The 22,891-nt window shown below is 41.5% G+C and overlaps 1 protein-coding gene across 4 annotated transcripts in view; it reads left to right on the top strand.

The window, feature by feature from the left end:
* The window catches only part of GAB1 (GRB2 associated binding protein 1), a 113,103-nt gene that overhangs the window by 37,383 nt on the left and 52,829 nt on the right, over positions 1–22,891 (top strand). The window lies entirely within an intron of this gene.

Here is a 22,891-nt window from a genome sequence, read left to right as displayed (position 1 = left end):
TTTGGGTAATTTGTTGAAAATTCATAACTGAAAACCTGCTGTTCTGCTTTTAGCATTTGAAATCCCTTGGCAAGGAGAAATTTTTCTCGGAACAGTTCTTTTGAAGGGCCTCAAAAAGTTAATTCTTCTGGCACGATGTCTTTTCTGAACTTTTTGGGTCATTTCAGTATTATGCTGATGTATCTAAAACATGGATTCTGACTTGGATAACAGTAGACTTCTGGCAGACATGAGCGTGTCAGATGTCTTGGCACAGTTTTGGGGTAGAAGGGGACTTTCCCACTTCTTTGTGAAATCCACAAGCATCATATGTGGGAGTTGGATGAAATTTCTTCTGTTACACTGAAATGCTTAGCTTTTTATACCGGACGTGCTGCTCCATGAAAACAGGCTCTGTTGTATGTCTGTATATATTTAAATGAAATGAAAAAGAAAAGTGAAATCTAAGAAATGCCTTCAGGTTACAGTGGTGATCATTTTTAGGCCGTGTTCCTGTGCTCTGAAAGATCTCTTTGAAGTCAGGTGATGGGTACTTGGAACACAGCTTTCCATAGAGACAACAGTATAGTATGTGTGCTGCTCAAGTTTCCAGACCAGCCCTCAAAGCATATTTAACTCATTGTATGCTAACATGCTTTGCAGCAAAGGGGCAATGCTTGTAGCATATCAAAGCACTGTTTAACAGGGGAGGGATAAGTTAGGAGTTCGGGATTAACAGGTACACACTACTATGTATTAAATAGATAAACAGGGACCTACTGTATAGCATAGGGGACTGTATTTAATATCTTATAATAACTTATAATGGAAAAGAATCTGAAAAAGAATATATATATGTATGTATAATGGAATCACTTTGATGTACACCTGAACTTACTAACACAACATTGTAGATCAACTAGACTTCAATAAAAAAAATTTCTAAGAACAGTTTAATGATAGTCAACCTGCAGCCCATTTCAATGCTAGAAAGTAAAATGGAAAAAAAATTTTTCAATGAGTTAGAATGCATTTTATTTTTCCTCAAAGGTGGGTTTTGAGGAAAAGTAGCTCTAGAGAGACTTGGCTTGCTGGAAGGGCCGCAGGTGAACCTGAAGACGTGCTACATAGCAGTTTGGAGCATCTTAAACAAGTAAATCAACCTCTCGAGCCTCAGTTTGTTCAGATGTGGTAAAGTAGGTGAGAGGATCAGAGCAGAAAGTGTACATGGTGCAGGGAGGGTGTAGCTCAGTGGTAGAGAGCATACTTGGCATGCACGAGGTCCTGGGTTCAATCCCCAGTACCACCATAAAAAATAAATAAATAGATGTAATTACTCTCCCCTCCCCACTAAAAACAAACCGAGATTAAATTGGAGTCAGGAAAAAAAATCTTATAAGAAGTTTAAAAAAAAGTATGCTTGAAGGAGATTCATAAACTGTAAAGCTCTATACAGAGATAACGGTGTAAATTCTGGTTCTTTCCTAAATTGTGAAAGTTCTGTGGCTTGGCTTTTCTTTTACTTTTGTTGTTGTTGTTGTTGTTGGGAGAAGGTAATTAAGTTTACTTATTTATTTGTTTTTGGAGGAGTAACTGGGGATTGAACCCAGGGCCTTGTGCGTGCTAAGCATGCGCTCTACCACTTGAGCTATATCCTAACCCCCACCCTTGGCTTTTCTTTTTCTTGACACAAGTGTATTGCTAACACAACTCTGTTACTAGACAATTAGTAAGATCCCATTTAGCTCACAGACCCAATAAATGCATCTTTACTTTGACTCATTTGGAAGACAGTAACATTTGCTCTTCTGAGACGGTTGGCTGGGATTTCCGAAGTAATCTCTCCGTCACCTCTCGCTCATTTTTCTAGTCTCTAAACCTCTCCTGTTCTTTCCTTGTCAGAGTATCTCTTTCTTAATCACCTTCTCGAGTTTCAGGTTGCATACCAGGACTTGGGCTCTAGGATGGCTTCCCAGTGGCCCTGGCCTCTCTCTGACCTGTGCCTCTGGCCTCAGACCAGCTCTGCACTGTCGGCAGCCCCTGCAGGTGACCACCTGTGACGAGGGGGGCCCTCTTCTGCTCAGAGTCTCACTGGTCGCTAAACAGAGGAGGCCTATCTGGAGGGGCCACAGCCTTGCAGCCGTATTTTTGATGTGACAGGCATGGCCCTGGGCCCTGATGCTAGGAGTGAAATTCTAAGTGCTCTAGGCCTGATCCCCCAACCCAGGCACTTTTCTGGTGGATGTGGTGTTAGGAATGTAAGTGGGGACTCAGTGGCCATCACAGAGCAAAGCTTCCCCAGTCCCCGCCTCATTTGTTGGGGCAGGTCGGGGTGGGACTGCTTGTACACATTAGGATTCACAGGAACCCACCAGAGAGGCAAATCAAAAGGGGCTTGTTAAAGTATTATTTTATGTGTCAAAGTTATACCTTTCAGGTCTCACCAGAATCATAACACTTAATATGGGAAGCAGCCGTAGAGGTCAGGAAGTAACAGCTTATTCATGTTGGAGGGGAGAAATCTTGAGCTGGACTGGTTAACTGATTGCAAGTGTCCCCTGCCTTTGAATCTTGGGTCCTTTCATAGGATGTCCTTAGGGCTACATCTGGGTCTTGCTCCCCGCTCTGTTCTCTTTGTAATGTTGAAGCTGATTTTGCACAGCTGTGTGGTGAGATTCTGGATTCTGCCTAACAGTCTGCAAAGACCAGAAATGAAGTCAGGGGTAGCGTCCTGTACCACCTCTGATTCCCTTCTGCTGAAGAGAGATTTCATAAGACATTAAACAAGACAATTAGTAGGAGCGATGGGCACAAGAAATATGACACAGTTTCTGCTCTCTTAGAGCTTACAATACTGTATTATCTTACATTGTTAGAGGAGCCAGTTCTGGGCCGTGAAGCACCCACTGAATTGGGTATTAGTGTTTCTTCTGCTGATTCTAATTAAGATTTGGAAAAGATCAATTCATTCTTGGGCCTTAGGTTTCTTATCCATAAAATGAGGAGATTCAAATCTGAAGCCTTTCTATCTGCACATTTCATGAGTCAGAGTCTCATGATCCTTTCTTATTTCATCATCAGTCTTTTGATTCCTTTTATTCTTTTTATTTCAAGACATTCTTAACCACAACATAGATGCTAGTTAATTTATATGCTGGTGTGTGATAGGCAACTTAGCAATTTATAGGACCACAGACTGGAAAGAGTGGGCAAATGTCTCATGGTCCATTTCTTCAATTTTAAGGCAGGGTAGATCCCAAACCGATGTAAAATAATTTGGATTACTATATACCTCATTTGTAAAATAGAATATACCTGCTTTTGAATATTCAAAGACTTAGAGGATGAGTATCATAAAAGCTTTTGATTTTCCAAAGAGATTGGACCACAGAATTCTTTCCCATGAGTTCCTCTAGTGCATTTAAAATGTAGTATGATTTGCAGAGGCTTAGTTTATGTGCACCAGAAATATCCGGTTCTGTGTATTTACAATTCAGAGTTCTCTGCAGCAGTGCTGAGAACGCACACACAAAATATACTTTCTGTTACCTAATTGGAATTTTCTCTGGTTTAGGAAGGTTTTTTTTTTTTCCTCCTGTTTTGTTAGAATTTTACTGACCTGTCACCCCTCTCTGTTCCTCCCAGTCATCCAGGCAGCGTTCATTTGTGAAACAATAGCTGAAATAAGGGAGCTTAGCAGTAGCGGTGGGATCCCGCCCAGTTAGGGGATGGACCTGTGCTGGAGGGAGATGCTTTGTGTGGCGGCAGGAACATGGACGGTGTACAGATCTCTTCACTAGCATTATGTGAGGTCCCTAACCCCTTGGAATCTGTTTTTCATTTGGAAAATGGGAACTGTAATAATAATGCTGAAATCACATGACAGATGAGAACATTTATCTTCTCTGAAATGGCTGACATAATGAGGTACTCATTGAAAGTTAGCTCTCTGCCCTTCCCCTCCAACCCCTAGAGCAGCCAGGAAGCAGCAACAGAATCGTAGTCTGTGGAGTAGCGGAGCTGAGACCTTCCTGAGTTTAAGTCACTGAGGGCCGCAGACACCAGCAGGATTCAGCACGGGGTGGCCCTGTGTGTGGTGAAGCCATTGGCCTCCAGAACCGGAGAGCCTAGGGTCAGCTATACCAGCTCTGTGATCTTGGGAAAGACACTTATTAGTTCACTGCCTCAATTTTCCCAATCTGTAAACTGGGGCTAATAGCACTTAACCTCGTGGGGTTGTTGGAGATCCCATGGGTTAATTTGGGTGCAGTACAGGGAACAGTCCCTGGCACATAACAAGGCCATGTTTACTACAGTCTATTACAATGAAAAGCTTTTTTTTTTTTCTTGATAGTGTGTAATGCCAGCTTTCAAAACCTTACGTGAAACGGCTGTAGGCTTTACAATGAGAACTGATACTTTCCATCGAGGAGGCCATTGTTTCTGCACAGGGCTTGGCCAGTTTCTTTAACAGGAGACAGATTTGCTCTTAGAAGTCTGCCCGGGTCTTTTATCTCTCCCTGTCTGTCCACTCTGTGCAGCTTTTGTAATGAATGTGGAGCAGTTGAAGTCACTGACTTGGGTGCAGGCCAGGCCAGCGTTTCCGTGGGCATATATCACTTTCCAAGACCAGTCCTGAGCAGGATGATGGAAATCAGAGAGACGGGGAAGCTGGCCTTCTAGGCAGCCTGCATGAAAGGTGTGTTTACTATCTTCTCGTATTGATGCTGATGGATCAGAATCTTACTTAGTATCTCGGTGAATGTTTTTCCCTCTTACCTTACAACCTTTATCTCTTCTTTTGAGCTGTCATTTTGCTTGTTCTCTGGTTAGAGAGACTAGCGTTGATGTGTTATGGCTCTTCCTCTACTGTTGTTTTACTGTGGAAAATCTTCTCTTTAGTTAACTAAATATTTATTTAAGGCAGGTAAAATTTCTCCATAGAGCTGTCTATTTTTGTAGAGTATATTGTCTTTTTCCCCCCCTCTAAATAAAATAACCCTGGGGGGGATGTGCTCGTTGAAATAGCAAGTGAAAGTGTGTTTCGCTCAAGAATAGTGTCACTTGAGAACACACTTTTATTTTCTGCTCTGCTTTTGTATTTGGGGCTTGGGAAACTGTTTTTATTATTTTGGAAAAGCGATGGAATTTTATCATTTTCCTGAAACTCCCTACCTTCTCCTTTCCTGAAAGATTTCTTTTGAAGTCCTGTTTTGCTCTGTTAAGAGGTTCCATCACTTAAAGAGTACAGAAGCTGGCTTGCTTTAGGCCTTTCTGATGGTCTGTTGGCTTTATAAAAGAGACTGAGAAACAGGAGTTGGAGGATCATATGACTGCTAGTGTGAAATCAGGGGCAGTGATTTGTTTCCCTGAGCTGTTATGATTTTTTTTTTTCTGTATCTGCAAACAAATGTGTGTCCTCCGACCTTGTTGGGCATTGTGACTAGGATGGGAGAGATGTTCTCTAGTTTTAAACTTTATTCCGACTTCTGTTCCCTAATTGTGGGGGGTTTCTGTGGTTTTAGTAACTCCCGTTGTGAAATAGGAACTGATACCTAGTACAGTTTAGCAACTGCTAAATTGTGACATGCACACATTTCTTTTTAACTTAACAGTTGTTTTCTGCTGTTTTCTCAGTTTGAAAGCAGTAATTGTGAATTCAAATTCCAGGAAATATTTTTCTTCCATAGTGATATGTCACAGGTGTTTGAGTGCTACACACAGCCCCCACTCCATTTCTAATGTCAATTTAGTGGTGGTAAAGCATGGGTAATAGCTGTGGGTGTCAGAAATCTGGACCCTCTCCCCAGGGGCTCCGTATCTCCCTCCATATGTTACGGTACCTCCTGATATTTCTGAAATGTGCACTGTCAGAGCACAAGGACATGGTGTGCTTTAATATGGGAGTTTCTGAGATCTTTTATATATGCTTTGGACATAAAGTAGCTGGCACAAACTGCATTCTGCATCCTCTTACAGAGCACAGTAAAGGGAGAAAGTTGTGCTTTTAGGGTCATGATCTTCTTTATATAGTCTCTCTCTTTTAAAAATAATATTTTTTTATGATATTTGAAAACGCTGAGAAGAAAATGAAAATTACTTGTAATTTTACCACTCAGAGCTATTGAGATATTTACTTCCAGACTAATTTTCTCTACTTATGTATATGGATGTGTAGTTATCCTTTTATACGGATGCCTATAAACCTTTTTGAAATCTGGTTTTTAAAAAGCAAAATATATATGAGAACCTTTTTCACATCCCAGAAATATTCTTTGAAAATTGGATTTTAAATGGCTGCACAGTTTGGCATCCGTTATAGTTTGGCTCTGAGAATACAAAGAGATGTGCCAAAGAAAAAAGTCCATTTTGGGGCTGAGGTCTTCCCTCCTAATTTTATTTTTTAATTTTTTCAAGTTGAAGTACAGTTGATTTATAGCATTGTATTAGTTGACAGCAAAGTGTACAGCAAAGTCATTTAGTTATACATAAATATCTATTCTTTTTCAGATTCTTTTTCCATTATAGGTTATTACAAGATACCATATTTATTTCCCTGTGCTATACAGTAGGTTCTTGTTGTTTATCTATTTTATATATGTTAGCGTATATATGTTAATCCCAAACTCCTCGTTTATCCCTCCCCTGCCTTTCTTCCTAATTTTAAAAATAATTGGTTTAAAAAAGTAATTGAGAACGTGTTAATTTTGTGCTTTGCTCAAGATAAACCTATTTATTCTTTGCCACATTTTTGTAACAATACATTTTCTTTATTGAATTCTTGGTATAACAACAATTATAGTAATTAATTTTTAATTAGCCATTTATAGCTAATTAAACAAGGGAACTTTTCAAAAATGAACTTATCCTATTTTAAAAAACCAAACCAATTTTGAAATAGTTCTTGCTTTTAAACTTGAAATAAGGTTAACATTTTTTGCAGCTGAATTTTGGGTTCACCTACCAGTTGGTACCATTGGCTCTGCTGTAATTTGGGGGTGAACTGGACTTACCTTGAGCCTCCAGGCTGTACAGGACGGGAGAGGCCAGGCAGTCAGGGAAACAGAGCCAGATGGTCCTGTGAGGGGTACCAGGCCCCCTGCAGAGATGGACACTGCACCTGACAGCCTGGGGCCAGCAGCATGTGTTGGTGTCTTTGTTCACCCTTTCCTGGAGAGAGGAGCAGCTCTTCCCCTCTGCTGGCATATTTGGAAACTGCTCTGCAGGCCCTGTTCAGCATGGCGTAGCAGGTGCCCAGGCCGTTCATGTCTGATGGGCAGTGGGGGTGGAGGTGGTGGCAGAGCTGGGACCGAGTTGGCAGCTCCTGTGGCTGTCTCACGAAATCCACATTCTGGCATTCTCCAAGTCTTTCAAAGGAATCTGAGTAAGTCATTTAACCTTGTGTCATTTTGGTTTACTTGGCATTGAGAGAGGAGTAGTAATGACACCAAATGGAGCCGTCAATCAGTGGGTCTCAGTGGCGCTTTGCAGCTTGAAAATTGAAACCTACAGCGCAGAGTCATCTCTGAAAATCATCCTAGAATTGACTAGTGGCTTGTCCTTGACACGCGGGAGCTGACGTGGGCAGAACAAGCTGGAGAGTCACGTGTCCCTGAGTTTACGTATCTGTGTAGCTACTTAGGAGCAGTATGACTTTGGGCACATTTCTTAATCTCTCTGAACCTCATCCTTAAAAAATGATGAGAATTATAATTGCTTTCAAGATAAAATGAGAGCTTGTATTTTATAAGTGAATGGCCCAGAGTACGCTTTCATGGTGATGATGGATTTGCTCCAAGTCATCTGACTGCTGTGTGGGTTCCTGATTGATTATTGATCATTCGGTAGACCTCCAGCCTGACCGAGACGGAAGGTTGCAAGCACAGCCTTAAAGCCCTCTCTGGATGAAGAGGAGGGGTCTTTTGTTTGTTTGTTTTTGTTTTTGTTTTTTAATTTCAAGAGGCTCAAGCCAACTTGATAATTTTAACTGCAGTATTAGTAAACTCTTCAAATAAACATAAAACAAAACACAATCAAACACACACATACATACATAAACCACTGCAATAAGACCTTCACACAAGGGCAATGCATCTCTGGTTTAAGGCAACCATGTTTGTAGCTTAATTATAACAAATTAACATCTAAATGATGATTTAATGTTATGTCTAGCATTTGATGCACATTTAAATGCGTGGTCAAAACCCTGAAAACCCAATTCAGCACCAATGATACCTTATCAGTAGCAAATTCCTATTTTACTTCTGTAGTGCACATACTTCTGGTGTCTACTGTTGAAATAAATTTACTTCTTACTGTAAATATCAGAGGACTGTACCTGTTGCCTTTATAAAAATAATTTACCTTGAATAAATATTCAGATTTTCCTTTCTTGACAAACCAGAATGAGAATTGTTTCCCCTTCTGCATACAGCCTCCTCATGCATTGAGCTAAACTTGAAAATGTAAAGCTTTATAAAGAGATGGCCCAAAACACAGTGACTTAAGTTAAAAGGTTGGGGGGCTTTTTCCTTCTCTTTCTGTCTCAGGACAATCCAGATGGTCTGTACTGGTCCAGGACTAGTAGGGCACCTCAGCAGACAGGCTCTTTGCCATATAGTTTCTCTGCCATCCCGTGGGTGCTGCTCCCACCTCACAGTAGAAGGTGACTCACCATGACCTCTTTTCAGCCAAGAGAAGGGAGACAATCTCCATGTTGGACAGATCACTTTCACTCACATCCTATTAGCCAGAACAGAGACACATGACCCCAGCTAGCGGTAAGGGAGCCTGGAAAATGTCATCCGTAGCAAGCCAGACACCCTGTGAAGGCTGCGGTTACTGCAGACCAGGAGCTGGCAAGCAGTGGTCTGAGCATCAGATCAGCCAGCGACGTGTCGTTGTAAAATGAAATTGTATGGGGATAAGGCCATGCCCAGTCACGTTTACGAATGTTCTGCAGCTGCCTTCCCATTACAGTAGAAGAAGTGAGCGGTTGTGCCTGAGACCTTATTGCCAGCAAAGCCTAAAGTATTGACTCTCTGGTGCTTTACAGATGTTTGCTGACCTCTGCTATAGAAAAGGGGGCAAGGAGTGTTAGGGGAGCAGCTGGTAGTCTGGTAAGCAGATGAGTCACTGCCTTGGAAATGCAGAGTTAGGAGGTGGCTCTTGTGAAGATTCATGACCCATGGGGAGTAGGGGATATATGGGTGGTCATTGAAAAAGCAACATGAGGAAAGATTTAAGGAGCCAGGTGTGAAGTGCCCTGGTGGAGGTGAAGTGGGACGTACAGAGGTTGGTTACGGAAGTGAGCTTCCATCTTTACAGCGGAGCATCCGCACTCAGGAACCTCCCCCTGTTCCTGCAGCCCACTTTTCGGTCTTGCCCTTGACACTTGCTGCATCTTCACTCCATTACCATAGGTCAGATCTTCTTTTCCCATTGCCTTCTCACTGGTCTCCCTGCACAGAGCCTCAGCCTCCTCCAAACCCTCCAAGGTCGCCGCCTGTAAGTGTGACTCGTACGTTACTCCTCTTTAAAAAAACATCTTCCTGTGGGCCCCATTACCTACGCAATAGAGGCCCACCTCCCTGGTTGGTCACTCCAGGTCTTCGCACACTTTAGCACTAATCTTGCTTTCCTATCCTGTTCTCCTTCCCAGCCTTACACACACCCGGGTCTCCAGCCTCGCAGAAATACCTCAGGTCTAGTCTGTACTTGGCCGTCTCCATGTATTTCCTCCTGTGGTTTCCTTAGCTTCCCTCTGGTGAAAGGCTTTGGGGACCTGGGCTACAGTGACAGGGTAGGCACGTTCACAGCTGGGCAGATGGGGGTCCCAGCCTCATTTTGGCGCCTCCCACATTTAGAGTTTCCTTTCCAGCTGGGCCCCTTCTTCCAACCTAAGGAGGTAAGCTCTCCCTCGTTGAACACTCATAGTGCTTGGTTTCTGCCTCCTATGGCACTCACTACTTTCCGTGTGGCGTTAGAGGCATCCCGTGTCTGTTTCTGGTCTTGCAGAGGCCATGAGGTCCTGAGGCTGCGTCCAGATCTGACCGAGCCCTGCCATCTTCACTGTCACCTCATAGGTGTTGGTCAGTGGTACGGGATGCTCTCTCCAAACAGTGCCATCTGCCGATGAATGCCCCTCCCGAAAAACGGAATTGACTTCCCTGGAGGAGTTCAGGTGCAAATGTAAACAGGGCTCTAATACTTACGTTAAAAAGGAGTACCACTTAAGATTTTCAAGACCCAGAGCAATTTTTAGCTAGTTTTTAGAGAGAGGACACTGCATTGTAAAAGTGTTTTCTTATGACCTGAGGCAGTATTTGAATGCTTTCATATTTGGAAGTTTCAGGCAAGTTCCTTGAAAGCCAAAGCTGAGCCAGAAATCAGACAGCACTTGTATGAGGCATGAGGGGCAGGGGAGCACGTGGGCAGGACCACCTGAGTGCAGGAGATCTGCCACCTGCAGAAAAGCCACTCGGTCCTCTCCCAGCGCAGGACTGGAGCCTTTCCTAACTGGTGCTATCGGAGATGTACCTTAATACCTTGAAGGTCCGTCTAAAATCACCACCTTTTACTCATTGAAGGTAGCGTTTTCATAGCTCCATCTTTCCACAGCCACTCATCCAATGTCAGAAAAGCTTTTATTTTTTAGAAATGATGCCTCCATGGAACACCAACTCCTTCTTCTTCCTCTGTCTTTTTAACCAAGCCTAGAATGATCATGACATAACTTGCTGATGCTGGCAAAGAATTCATGCTGTTCACTCATCCATCTCCTGTTAATGAAAACCTAGTGGAGTTGGCGAGGGTGGTGGGAAACAGAGGGATAAGCATGCATCTTAAATGTATATTCAGACCTTCTGGAAGGACTGGAAGGAAAGATACCAGCTAGACAAAGTGCTCTGGCCCCACCTGTGAGTTCAAGTTGATGCTCAGAGCCCACCTACAAGTAGTGGTTACAGCCCCCTCTGACAGAGGGATGTTGGAAAGGAGGAAAGGGAAGGGCCTTTTTTTCTTCTGGTCTATGCATTGTGCAATTGTTAAAGCATAAAACCATTTATTCTGGAATTTTGACTCAAGCTTAAATTAGGATGAAAAGCCATTGCCAAAGTTACTGCTTTCCTTCCATCTCCTGACTCTCCTTGTACATGTGACCCTGGTCCAGTGCCTGGTGCAGTAGTTGGCAAACAGTAAGCCTTCAATATGTTATCTGTTGAAGGAATAAATAAATGGACCCTGGCACTTAATTGTAAGAGCTGTCTGGAAGATTACATGGATCCTTCAGCAAAATAATGAAATGTCCCCCTCCTCCCTCCACCCTGCCAACCTCCTCCAGTACATGCGTCCCTGGCACCCCTCCTGGTCTGGGTGTAAACGTTCAGGAGGGGTGAAGGAGTGCAGCCTCCTGTTGCTGAAAGGAAAACCCCAGCGTTGGGCAAGAGTGTCATGGCCCCTGTCATAATAAGCCTGATATTAAACTCAGCCAATATGAGTTCGTTTTGAGTTAATCCTGTGTCTTACAGCACTGGATTGAGGTACAGTTCTGGGCTTTGCGTGTAACAGAATAGACTTTTGGAAAGGAAGTAAAACGTTTCAAGCAGAAGTCTCTTTCAACTTGGTCTGCTGTCTGATTCGTTTGAAGTTTGTGGGTGGAGGGTTCTACAAATTTTGATCTGCAACAAACAGTAGATTGATGGTATTTATGAGCAAATGAAATAGAATATATATCCCTTATTTTTGAGCTCATAATATTTCTGCTCTGGGTATGTAAGCGATAACACAGCAGAAACATCTCAATCAGAGGGAGGTAATTTGCAAAGTGACCTGGAGTGGACACTGCCGTGTAGTGGGCCGGTGTTTGAATGTTGCATCACAGGGACCTGCAGCTGATCATCGCACCGTCCTTTGCTGTTCTTTGTCACTCAGTCCTCCCAGTCTGTGTTTCTTCATCTGGAAAATGGGAATAGTAACCATACTTTCCTTAGGGGCTCATTAATGAGGTAATTCGTGGAAGACTGTCAGAACAGTGCTACATCCAGTGCTTGCACCAGTGATGCTAAAACCAATGCCATTGGAACAAAGAGACCCCAAAGCACAGTGAGTTAAAGAAGATATGTGATTTAGTGGCATCCAGGCTTGCAGGGCAAGACAATCAGGCTTGTGGCAGAAATCCAGAGACCCAGTTTCCTTCTTCCTCGTTAGAACACCCTCCCCCCATCTCAGAGTCCATCCACATGGTCAGAGCGAGGTCGTGGGCACCTCTGTGTCCAAGCCTGAGGCAGAGGGCGAAAGGGTATAGAGGCATCACATCATGTCTTCAGGCCCTGACACCCCTGCACTCACTCTCTGTTAGGGAGAATCAAGTCACCTGGCCACATCTGGCCACCAGAGATGCTGGGAGTGGAATTTGTAGCTAGACGACATGTGCCCAGTTGGAAGACATTGACGGTGGAAGAACAGAACAGACTTGGGGGAGTGGAGCTTAATCAAGTGCAGCCATTATTTTATTTATTAGAAAATAAGATTTCAAGGGAGGGCCTAAGTATCCTTGCTAAAGGGGAAGAGGAAGAGTCGTTGCAGCACCAAATGTGTGTCTCCCCTAATATGTTAGTTGTCTTTTGAGGGAGGGGGTCCTTTCAGGGTTAAACCACAAATCCAGGTAAGCCTGGAGGCAGAGGAGAAGGGGTGGGTGGAAGGCTGTAGAAGGGGTGGGAATGTGATAAAGGGAGTGAAGGCTGACTAGCTGTGTCCTTTCTCAGCCGCCACTAACAAGAAAGGCCTGCTCTGTAAATAAAACTTAACCCCTTATCTGACCCAGCAAGGACAAAGTACAGAGGCCTCTGGAGAAACTTATTCCAGGAGCAAGGAAGTTATTTCAAAGCCCAGAAAAAAAAGGCAGAGAAGAGGGAACTTCTCCAGAGAAGCCTGAACTTGAGCAGAGACTTACTTATCTTGATTTTTCTCTTTCAAAAATATACTTTGCAGTATGTGAAGGAAAAAAATATTCGCTGAAATATTCAGTGAATATTTCAAGTAAAAAAAAATTACTCCATAAGCAACTTTTCTCAACAGAAGATTTGCACAAGTTCTTGAGGATCTCCAAGTTGGGGTAAAGTTCTAGTGTTACAGCAAATATTTTTAAATGCTTGTAAAATTGATCTCCAAGTTATTTTTATTCATGTGCTTTTAGCAATTGCTAAGAAACAGAAGGCATGAAATGATATTCTGAGTGGCTATGTAATATTTTTAAAATCTACAATTTGAGGCTTGGAGGTAACTTACACTGGACTCTCTTATATGCGAGTAATGCTCAAATGTGAGCAGACATCAGTTTTTGTTTTTATGAGTAACATTTTGCATAACTGCTGAAAATAGCTGCAGCTTTTTTTAACAGATGGTCCAAAAGTTGACAGGAAAGAATTTAGGTCTCTCAGTTTTTATTTTTCCCCCACCAAAGTGGCAAAAATAAATAAGAGCACCCACCCTGAACCAAATTTCATGTAAATGTTTACCTCTAAGGTAGTAAGGTTCCTAAGAGGTGGGATTTTGTAGATTGACCTGTTGGACTCGGTAGAGTCAAAAGTCAAAATAGTGCTTAAATCCCTAGTTTCTGGTGCGTTTATCAAAATGATTGCTATGTGGTTGAAATTGAGCTTTTGCTTTTTAAAGGAAAATTCAGTTGTGGAGAAATATATGGAGCCTACAAAAACTTATTTCAGAAGTGCTGACACCTTAAGAGGGTGGTCAGTGGTGATGGCGTGTTAATGTTTTATGTGAGTAGGACCTTGCCAGTGGCCCAGGAAGAATTCCAATTGATGAAGTTCAGATTCTTATGATTTCCAAATTCCTCAGAGGTCTTGGACTGGTAGTTAATTAGTTACTCTTCTTTAGTTTCCGACGTTGAAAATAATGAATATTTTGATCATTCAACAATGAATCTGTGTTTATGAGGGGCTTTGAAAAGGAAGACATTTCTTTAATACTCAGATGGTGCTGTTAGAATCAGTGAGCAGATTACAATAGTAGTTCTGTCCAACAGATAAAGTTAGAAATATCCAGAATTTTCCCTGTGTGAAGTACTAGGTCATTGAAGCTCACTTAGATTTTTGTTTTTCAGTAATTCCCATTAGTGATCATTGTACCTGGTTCATATCTGTATGTCCTTGCGCGTGTTCACAAACCCCCTTCAGCTCTTTGATTCTGATGTTTGCATTTTCTTTTTTTAATTGAAGTATAGTTGATGATATATGTTATAGGTGTGCAGTATAGTGATTCATAATTTTTAAAGGTTATACTCCATTTATATTTATTATAGAATGCTGCCTATATTCCCTGTGTTGTACAATATATCCTTGTAGCTTATTTTATACCTGCTAGTTTGTGCCTCTTAAACCCCTCCCCCATATTGCCCCTCCCCCTTTCCTCTCCCCACTGGTAACTACTAGTTTGCTCTCTATATATGAGTCTGCTTCTTTTTTCTTATATTCACTAGTTTGTTGTATTTTTTAGATTCCACATATAAGTGATACCATACAGTATTTATCTTTCTCTGTCTGACTTTTTTCACTTTGCATAATACCCTCCAAGTTCATCCATGGTACTGCAAATGGCAAAATTGTGTTCTTTTTTTATAGCTGAGTAGTTTTCCATCGTGTGTACATATATGCATATGTGTGTATATATATGTATATGTATACACACACACACACACACACACACACACCACATCTTCTTTATCCATTCATCTGTTGATGGACACTTGGGTTGCTTCCAAACTGTTTGCATTTGCTTTACCTTTATTGTTTCAGTGACAACCCACGATTGATAGCTCTCGGGCATTCATGGACTCCAGATTATAAATTGCCTATCTGGAATCTCTCACTTTAGCTTCTGTCTGAATTTGTCCAAATGAAAAATCATAAAATGGCCCATATGAATTAATAAAATCATAGCCCAGGGGTCAGCAAACTACATCCTGTAGGCCTGATTATGTCTAAGAAGGCTCTTTACAGTTCTAAAAGATTGTAAAAAACAAATAAATAAAAACAAGAAGAATATGAGTCATGGACCATGTGTAGCAATTGTGCAATGCCTGAAATATTTACTACCTGACCCTTCATGAAAGGGTCTGCTGCCCCCGTCATAGACAGATGTCTAATGTTAAGTGGTTAAGGCACAGACTATGGGGCCAGGGGACATTGGTTCAAATTCTGGCTTTACTAATTCCAGTATGATCTTGAGCAAGTCACTTAATGTCTCTCTGGCTCATTTTCTCACCTAGGAATGGGAGTAGTTACAGGGCCTACCTCATAGGGTTGTGGTGAGAACTGTGTTCATAGATAAAGTGTTTAGAGCAATGCCTGGTATTTAGGGAATATATCTTAAATGTTAATGATTATTACTAACTGTTGTGATGGGGAAAGACTTTAGAGATCATCCAGACTAGTCTTTGCTTTCAACTGGTGAATGTCCAAATTATGAAAGACAATTTTCTGTTTACTGCATCAAGAAGGAAGGCCCATTTGCTTTCTAATAGTGTCTGCTTTACTGAAAAAAGAAGTCAAGACAGATCTGTACTCAAATGTAAAAAAAAAAAATGCTTGAAAGCATCAAAGGAAACAATAAAGATACTCACTTTTTAGGTGAAAAAAAGAATGTTAAATGTGACACTTTAAGACCAAGCAAACAGACATTCTTTGATATGCTTATGACAAGAAGAAATAAAGTGGAAATGAGAGAGATCGGGGAGAGGATAATGGTTCAGGAGTGAAAGAGGGGGAAACAAGAACACGAAAAGCAGTCAGCAGAAGAGAAGAAAGATTTAGATGGAAAAGGAGGCTGGCCGTTTCTCCAGGTCAGCCAGTGTTAACATCTCCCCTTCCCTGGGGAGCCCACCTTTATGATTCTGTGTGTCCAGTTTAATTGCTCCCATTTGAGGGGAAGCATGTTGCCTTTTGTTTGATTATTTTCCTGTGCAGAAATAAATCTTCAGCACCAAGTCAACTAATGTTTCCTGAACATGCATTATATGTATGCTCCCTCAGAACACCTGTCACATACGTATGCAAAATCATCATAATCTGTATATTCCTCTGTGAAGCCAAGTAATTGTGTTCCCTTTGGGCACTTGCCTTCATCGTCATCATTATCATCATAAAACATCTGTTGGATGCCTGAAAACCTCTCTTCATCTTCTCTAATACCTCCTGATTCGCTCCCCCTGGCTCTCCCAAGTAGGAGAAGAACAAACTTGCTTATTTACAAAATGTAGAAAATGTTAAAAGAAACAAACAAAAAATGAAGTACAATTCATTCTTTCTTTCCCCTTCTGTTTCACTCGAGTCGTTTACTCTGTTTGTGGATATTGGACCGAAGAGATGAGTGTTCCAGGATTGGTATTTAATGATGTCAGGGGACTTGAAGTAATGGAGATTACACGGTGAAGCCGCACATTGATTATTATTACCTCATCTTATTAGCTGATGGAGACCTTTGAGTGGACAAGATTGCAGGGCTTTCAAGCCTGCAGCTCCCAGAACCTGATCCTGAGAGCTTGATACTTGTCCCTGCCCAGTGGGACTGTGTTAAGAATAGCGGCAGCTTAGTGTACTAGAATACGTTTTACGGGAGTGCTAAAACTATGTCCCTCATCCTTCCAACCGACCGTTCAGATAAGGTGAGCCCCTTCAGATCCACTTTAGCCTTCCTTCGTGGCAGTTACAGAATTGAAGCCAGTTCTGCTGGTTTACTTGTGTTTGTCTTCTCCGCCAGAATTTAAGTTTGCTGAGGTGGGCAGATTTTTGTTTCTCGAACCAATAATGTTCCTCTAGGAGCTAGAACAGTGGCACATGGAGGTGCTCGATAAATATTTTTAGATGAGTGAGTGAATGAATAAATATAGTAGTTATTCATTATTTCCAATGAAATATCGACCCCAGAGCATATAGGTTGCTAGTTGATGTCATTTTAGATGTTTTTGTGCTAAGAATATTTTAAATTTCGAATGAATTGTTTAAACTGTTGAGTATACAAAAGGGAAGTTGAACATGAAACCCACATTTTCATGGGTTGATACTGTAACTTAAATGGCAAACAGTGAGACTGTTAGAAAACACCCATGGCTCAGGCAGTGAAAGCCTTTAGTTGCAACTAAAAATGTTTGAGAAGGCTTTTAAAATACAGTTGTCCATTGGTATCTGAGAGGGATTGGTTCCAGGACCCTCCTCGGATACTGAAATCCACGGATGCTTAAGTTCCGTATATAAAATGGCTTAGTATACGTCCTCCCGTACACTTTAAATCGTCTCTTGATTACTTGTGACACCTAATACAATGTAAATAATTGCTGGAGTGTTAAATTGAAGTTTTGCTTTTTGGAACTTTCTGGAAGTTTTTCTTTTTCCTGAATACCTTCGATCTGAGATTGGTTGAAATTGGATGTGCAGATGTGGAGGGCAGACTGTATTGTTGTTACCTTTATTCTCAGAGAATAGCATAATGAATACTAATTTTTAAAACAGTGCTTTTTCAAATTGCAGTGGCTTATAAAATGCCCTGGTGCTGTCTTTAAAGCACGCCTTCCATATACCCTGTCTTAAGGTTTGGAGGTAATAGAATGAGGAGTAAACCAAGAAGGAAGGCGCAGCCTGCAGGGTTTGGTGGACCCACCCTGGGAAAGCAAGGCAGGAGCTCCCAAGAGGAAAGCCCGAGGGCACCCATTTCTGGGCAGGCAGAGGGGCGGAGCAGGGGGGATTCCAGCAGAGAGGATCTAGGAAGGGAGAGGATTGATAAAATGGGAATTGCAATGGGGGGCTTGGAAAAAGTTGAAGATCTGATAAACACAATTGGTGAGGTTGAAAACAGAGACTCCATCAGACCTCTCCCCAAGGAGCATTCTCCGTTGCGTGGCTCCGGGGGTAGCAACACTGACACTGGACCAGCAGCACTGGACCGCCCTAACTTGGGACTATAGGAAACAGCACATCCATGGTTATGAGAGTGTAAATGCCCTTTATTGATTTTAAACTCTTAGACTCAACTATTAGAATAAGAAAAAAAAACAGATATCGAGGTGATTATAGAACAGATTGTGTGTGTTATCAGCCTTGACGATGTCAAAGTTTGTGTACGACAGATGAAAATTAGACAGCAGAAGGGCATGAGGGAAGATGGGCGAGAGGATGAGAACATTGTTCCGGGAAAGTTACCCTTCTGTGCCTGATGAGCTACCCAGGGGTTTAGTATGTGGCTGGAAGTCCCTGTGATGGAGGGACTGGAGCTGGTGGTATCACAGCTTTGGGAGGGAGGAGGGGAGAGGCAGCAGAGGGAAAGTGAGCTGCCTCTCCAGGCTGGACTTCAGCAGATAATGTCTAAAAGTGACAAGTCACATGTAAGTGTAGTACTGGGAAATCTGAAGTATCTGAGTGTCCTGGCTTATAAGAGACTGGACTCAGCTCAGACGGTTCAGATGCAGACTGTAATGAAAGGACAGTGTATGGTGCTGTGAGCTGGGTTTGGGATGAGGGTTCTTATACCCTTAGGGCTGGAAAGACAGTGGAAGAAATAATAAATGCTAATTTAGAAACTATATACAAGACGAGTGAGCTCTGGAGCAACGTGGTGTGACCCCACCCACCCACCCAGGGGCACTATGCGTAGGAACTAGGCAACCATTGCTGGCAACTAGGAGTTAAAGCCAGGAGATTAGGTGGGGTGGGGGGGGTGGAATAAATCCACTCAGCCCCTTCCCAAACACAGAGAAGGGCAAAGAATTGGGGGGATAGTGCTAAACCAAGAATAACCAACTCAGGGTAACCACTGAGAGAAGCCAAAACAGTTCTACTTTTAGAGTAGAGCGGCGTGGGGGAAGGGGGGCGAGGATGCTTGCGGTGGGGATGACTGCATTGCCTGATAAGCTCTTTTGTACCATTTGATGTTTTAACTTCCTACAAGTATGCACTCCATAGAACATTTTTATATAAATACTTTTATTCAGCACCTTTTATTTGATCTAAAGCGCTGCAGCTTGGTGGACTGGAGAGACTCGGTCTGCTCTCAAGTTGCTTAAAATCCACTTGGAGAGAGAAGATGCTAGACAGACCAGCAAACAAAATAGTAAATATGATCCCAAGTTGTGATTAACGCTGTATGTTTCCCATTCCCAGCATGCAGAAAGTCACTGCTTCTTGTGTAGACTTAAGTCTTTAATAATGATACTGCACTGATTTTCAAAATATAGTTACTTGGGAATGGAAACCGTTCTTTCTTGAGTAGCTTGTTTTGCTCTAAGTATAATACACGACATGCTGAAAACCAGATATACAGATGGAACAGCTGCCTCTTCATTGTTTTGTTCCTTTGTTACGTTTTAATGAATGATTTGAACAGACTCTGAAACATTAAATTAGATATATAAGCATACTTTAAGAATTATATCATACTGTTAGCGTATTTAAAACTTAGTAGTGATATCATTATCTAAAAATAGTAAGTTTTAAGAAAGTCAGTTATTTTAGCTGCTTTGCCCTCTATAAATAATTTGGTAGTAAAACAGACAACAGATAAAAATTAACCCGAGGCTCCATGTCCAAGTCTAGAGAGCTGGGAAAATCCGCGCCCCCCCCCTTCCTTGTTCCTGACATAGAGACCTTGATGGTTAGATAAAATGTTTCAGGGGTCCTTGCTGGAAATTTGCCTTTCCTTGCTTTTCTGGCAGAGATGTGAGCAACAGAAGAGAACTTGGGAAAAGCATTAGCAGTGTAGGAGTTTCTTCTGTTTTCTTGATACTTCCTGTTGCTGAGGGTTTGTCCAAAGGGGAAAGATAAATGAACGGAGGGAGACGGATGTCAGCCGTCTCCTCATTCACAACAGACTGAGAACAGAAAAATTTTCACTCTTGTGTTCCTCTATCCTGAGCATTTGCTTATTAAAAGAAACCTTGACTACATCTCTCGGGTCCCTCTGTTTCCTCCATGAAAAAGCGGGTGAGGGTGTTTAAAGCTGATACTGCGTTACATGTAAGATGTAGTCATAAATCACTGGAAGGGAACTGTTTTTAGAACCTGCCAGAATTATCGTACTAATGCACTCCTACAGAGGGCATTAAACAGAGTAATTAAGGGAACTCTGTTTATCTTAGTGCCTTTATTCACCTCTGAGTGTTTTTCGTGTGGGTCCTCTCATTTGATTTTTTTTTTTTTAACGCAATTCTGGGATACAGAGTTCTCACCAACACTGGAGGAGCTGTAGATGTTCAAGTGCTTACATATGGGAAAAAATCTAGTATCACCTCTCCAGAAACCATTTTGTTTAAAATAATCTTGAGTTATTAGGCATTCTGACTGCTCTGGAAGTTAAGAAATGGAACCACTGGATACTGGAGCCCAGACACTACGTCTACTACTTGTATCTCCCTTTAAGGGAAGATTTTCTGATATTTCGTTCATTGGGTGTCGTTTGTGTAACCCTGGCTGGCTGGCTGGCTTGTTACAAGGCGGGGGTCACGTAATGGGTTGTTTTCCTAAGTCAGTAGCAGTGTCTGTCATCTTCATATTTAAGGAATTGTACATGTTAGTGCGAAACTCGAGCATAGAATGGGCAGCCAGTTTAGAGGAGAGTCAGCTGTTGCTGGTGATGAGATCATAGACAGAACCCGCGCCCCTTTCCAGACAGAAAGATCCCCATGGAGATAAGCCTGCTTTCCGGGAGGAGTCACTCAGCCACGCCTGCCATTCCTGAAGCGGAGTCTCTCTTTCACTTTACCTGTCCCTGGACTCGAAGAACTGTGGAAATGAACCCATAGCTTTCCAGAGTCATCTTTATGGAAATAATTTTGTTTTAGCTGCTTGTGACTAAGAAACCTGAAAACCAAAAATTAAAGCAGACCGACCAGGTCAACTTAGAAACTAGCAGTTAGTAAATTGTCTTCTTAAATAATGAGACCCACATAACACTTAGATGCAATTTAGAGATCTAACTTTCCTTAAAAGGTAATGATCAAAAGTCCAAAGGTGCACAAGGAAACAGGGAACCTACCTACGATGAGCCAAGACTTTTGTCTTTGGGATAAGAGCGTTGAATAGGAACTTTCTGTTCCTGAGTAACTGATCTGTAGAAGTCCAGAGTCGCTTTGTGCTCTGTGCTTTGTTCTGTTCTGTTCTGTTTTTGTTTTTACTGATTTCTGTAGTGCCTGCCTTTCTTATGTTTTCTCTGCTCATAAGGACTCCACTAGGGGGCAGACAAAAGAATGGAGAAGAAAGGAAACCTATTCAGTGAATTGCATTCTCTATGATTTTATGCCCTGTGTTTGCTGCTCCTTCTGGGTAACCTGGGGGAAAAGTTTTCCGATTTAGTTATATTTCATATAATAGCATTTAAAGTGGTTTTAAATGATGCTTATTTCTACATTTAAGGTGTAAACATATTTATACAAGTTTAATGGAAATTTTTCGATCAATTCATTGTCATTCTAACATGTTTCCACCATCAACCCTCAAGCCACTTAATAATTATTTATGGATGTTTGTAATGATGGTCCCTATAAGGTTCACCTTATACATGAAGATGCTCATTCATTCACTCAGTCACCACTCATTGAGCCCCTACTTTTGCCAGGTGTCATGTGTGTTAGATTTTGAGATTAGAGCAAGAAAGAGAGAGCTCCTAGGACGCTGATATAAACAAATGGTAACTTATGGTTGTCCTCTAAGCCATTTGATGAACAGACTAGGCTGAAAGGAACCAGAAGCGATTCTCAATGGCTGCCATGCTGGATAGTTATTATTTCTGATTATTCTTTTCCAGTTGCTCCTAGAAGTTAGAATGCCGTATAGTGTGGGGGCTTCAGTGCCACGTTTAGGTGGCGAGCTAGAGATGTTGTGTTTTTCATTCTTCCTTTGTCTTTGCCGCACCAAGAACTGGATCTAGTTACCCACAAGTCATTTACTTCAGCCAGCCTAGGGTTACATAATCTTAATCTTTAAATGAAAATCTCATTGCTTTCCGTTTTCGTGGGCAATTATTCAACCAAATACAGAGCAGTGCTTTTGTTTTTATTCTCTTTTTTTTGTTTTTAGCTTTTTTAAAGCTAGTCAAATTTTAACTAGAGACATTTTGTTTCTCCCCAACTTCCCCTCTATTTTTGCAACAAACTATCCTATGTTCATTGTAGATAGTCTATAAATTGATTGCCTAAACTTTCCATTTTTAAAGTATAAACATTTAAATGGCCGAGAAGTCAAGGTATTTATTCTGAGAGTGTCTTCGGGGTACAATGCCTAACGTAAGTTAAACTATCAAAAGATCTTTTTTTCTGGAATAAATTCTTCATCCGTTAGATTTGATAAATCTTTCTCTACAGCATGAGGTCACCATTATTGGTAAACAAGTGGTAGTATTTCTTTGGAGAAGATTATACATATTTGTTTTGGTCATTATTTGCTTAGAGCATCAACTGCCAACTGTAGCAAGTTGGACGAAGCCCAGCAGGACGTTATTTGAGTTATCATTAAATATCTTAATTGCTAGAGTTTATCTGGGACGCTGTGCTGAGAAAGCTCATGGTAAACAAATGTCTTGCATTTTCACAGGTGTTAAATGTGTTTCCTTAATCAAGTTTCAGAAAGGATTTCAGTGAGGGCTTCACATTTATGTCCATAATTCTAGCATGATGAGCGAGACCTAGAAAAAGTCACAATAAGTGGAATATTAAGGAATTAAAATCTTAAACCAGAGAATTTTAAACTTTTGAAAGAAGTGTGGCTTATGAAACCGAAGATACATTCATTTTTATTTAAAAAGTTAGCTACTTAAAAACTATGTATGTATATGAATAAAAATCAGATGAAAATATGGAAATATATACATATTTTTGATGGTGGTAGAATTATATATAATTTCCCCTAATTTT

This window comes from Vicugna pacos, chromosome 2 (genome assembly GCF_048564905.1).
Source record: "Vicugna pacos chromosome 2, VicPac4, whole genome shotgun sequence".
Taxonomy (NCBI): domain Eukaryota; kingdom Metazoa; phylum Chordata; class Mammalia; order Artiodactyla; family Camelidae; genus Vicugna; species Vicugna pacos.
Note: the sequence above shows the minus strand (reverse complement) of the source record. Positions and strands in the feature narration are given on the sequence as shown.